The sequence below is a fragment of the Bubalus kerabau genome, chromosome 12 (genome assembly GCF_029407905.1).
Source record: "Bubalus kerabau isolate K-KA32 ecotype Philippines breed swamp buffalo chromosome 12, PCC_UOA_SB_1v2, whole genome shotgun sequence".
In the NCBI taxonomy this organism is placed as follows: domain Eukaryota; kingdom Metazoa; phylum Chordata; class Mammalia; order Artiodactyla; family Bovidae; genus Bubalus; species Bubalus kerabau.
Genome location: NC_073635.1, coordinates 67487890 through 67490358, shown reverse-complemented (window position 1 = coordinate 67490358; position 2469 = coordinate 67487890). Strand labels below are relative to the sequence as shown.

At 44.4% G+C, this 2469-nt stretch overlaps 1 pseudogene; it reads right to left on the bottom strand.

Moving 5' to 3' along the window:
- Positions 1-478: 478 nt before the first annotated feature.
- On the bottom strand, positions 479-1107 carry LOC129624241 (B-cell CLL/lymphoma 7 protein family member C-like; annotated as a pseudogene).
- Positions 1108-2469: the final 1362 nt, after the last annotated feature.

Genomic DNA, 2469 nt, shown 5'->3' with positions numbered 1-2469 from the left:
TGTCAGGCTGAGGCTGAGAGGAGATTGTCTAGGGCTTAAAATAACTCAAAAATAGGCAGCATTCAACATCTCCAATCTGGAAACTTCAGTCTACCTCACCAGTGTTGTACTAGAAAGTGTCAAAAAGAACAATACACTGTCTTGGAAGACAATATATGCCAATGATTGGAATTCATTTGTGCTATTTCAGAACTGCCTAAACACTTAGGGCAGGCTGCAAGAGGGGGAGGCAGACACTGATAGGAAAGTAGAGATAGAACAGATATCTTTTTAAAAGCTCATTTCAGCTCTAAAACATATTCTTTTTTTTTTTTTTTTTTTTTTTAATCTTTTAAGGTTTTTAATGGTCTCAAGTTAGCCCCCATCCAGCCTGTAGGATTTTGTTTCTAAAACACCCTTTTCTTTTCAGTCCCAAGAACCCAGCCTTTAGCTGTATCCAAGGCCTATATTTCCCACCTTGACCTCAAGAGTGCAGCCCTCAAGCTTTTAGCGACCCCACAGCTCCCCACTCCCTCCAAGACCTAGGAGTCCAGGTGGCCACTCTCACCTCAGCCTCCAACAATTCTGGAACAGGCTCCTCCTTGGTCAACATGGGGGGTTCATCAGTGCTGCCCACAGGTATGCCCCCAGGATCTCTCTCCTGGCCCAGCTGTGGGGGCTGAGTATCCTCTGGGACCCCTTCCGGTGGTCCAGCAGGTGACACAGGGCAGCTGGGCTGGAGGGTGCCCCAGGGCTGGGCTCCGTGCCCTTCTGCAGGGAGCCTTCTGAATGGAAACTCTGGTTACTGTTCTCATCATTGAGATCCAGCAGGATGAGAGGGCAGCCCCCTCGGGGACTGGCGCCCCTGCCCCTCCGCTCCCGGCCTCGGGATCTCTCTGCCCCTCCACCTGCCCTCCGGCGCTCCTCCTCCTGGGGGTCCACCACTGGCACCCACTTGAAGATACGAAGGGAAGTGTCGCCCACAGTCACCCAGCGCTTCTCCCATCTCCGGACCTTCTCCATGGTCGCCATCACCTTCTTGATGTCATCCTTGGCCCGGCTCCGGGTCTCGGCCCGCACGGTCCGGCCGGCCATGCTGACCGGGCTGGGGTCCAGGCCGAGCCCGCGGCTAGGTCGCCTTCCGTCCGGCAGACTCAGGCTCGGCGCCAGGCTGGGGTGCCGCTCTCTCAGCCTGTCGTCCCTCCGGGAGTTGGTCGCGCCCTTCTAAAACATATTCTAAAGCCGAATTCTAGTGCATCACTTGAAAGAATCCTAATTACTACTTTGTAACTGTTCCCTGACTTAATTTGTTGAGACTGAAAACAAGAAGGGAACCTTCTTATATAATTCAAAACTAATAATACGTGTCATCATGACCTGCTCATGGAGCTGTTGCTGCTAATGAAGGTAGAAATGGCATATTTTATTTTGTAAGTTGCAGCAAATATGGTTGTCCCATATAATAGAATATATGAGCACACATTTTCGAAGTACTCTTGTCCTTAATGTATGATAAGAAAGAAGCTCTTTGCACGTAGGTCATTTTGCCTGACCACTGATTATTCCAAGAGCACAGTGGCTAAGGGATGTAACATGATGGACAGCTGAGGAAAGTGCAACCAATAAACAAACCCAAGCTATAACATGGTTCTGTAAACTGTAGCTGCCATGCTGAGTGAGTAATTATGCTGTTGCAGAAATGATAAATAATGCTATGCTATCTTCACTGGGAAAATGAAGTATTTCCTGCTCCTCAAACTGCTAAAGGTGAAACTTGCTTTCTGGACCCAATCTGTTAGAAGGGAAATAATCTGACAAGATAATTGTTCTTAAAAGAGCTCCATGTTTTTCTCTATGGCATGAAAATAGTTTATCAGTTTTACCCATATCTCCTTGTGATGTAGTGAGGAGGAAAATAAAGGCATGAGATTCAAAACAGATACTTTTCTAAAAAAAAATCAGAATCCCAGAATAATCCTGATTATGATTGGCATGATAATTTAGTTCCATTTGACTAATGAAAATTATTTTTTAAAGTTTAATTTAATGGGGGAAGAAATAATGGATTATTATTTGATCATGTTGTGGAAGGAATAGAAAATAGTTTAAAATCTGTTTACAAATTGTTTGTGTATTTTATTGCATATTAAAGAATCATGGAAGCTACTAGTGAGTATAAGTTAACACCATACATTAATATTATATTTTTGTGATAATCATCAATATTGTAAGGTAGTTTTGCTCCCCTCTTATTTCCATATGTGATTAGTAGACTTAGACGTAACACACCTCAGTTAGGCTACCTCTCACCCAAGGCAGCATTAAATCAGCTTCCCATCCAAAAAGGCATCAAGCTCTAGATAGAGATTCAAGGTGAACGTGGACTTTTATGAAAGATGTTTTAAGGAAGCAGCAATGAGGCAATTCATAACATGGCACAGAGCACACAGTGCATATTTTTGTCTCATTTAAAAATCTTTCACATCATGT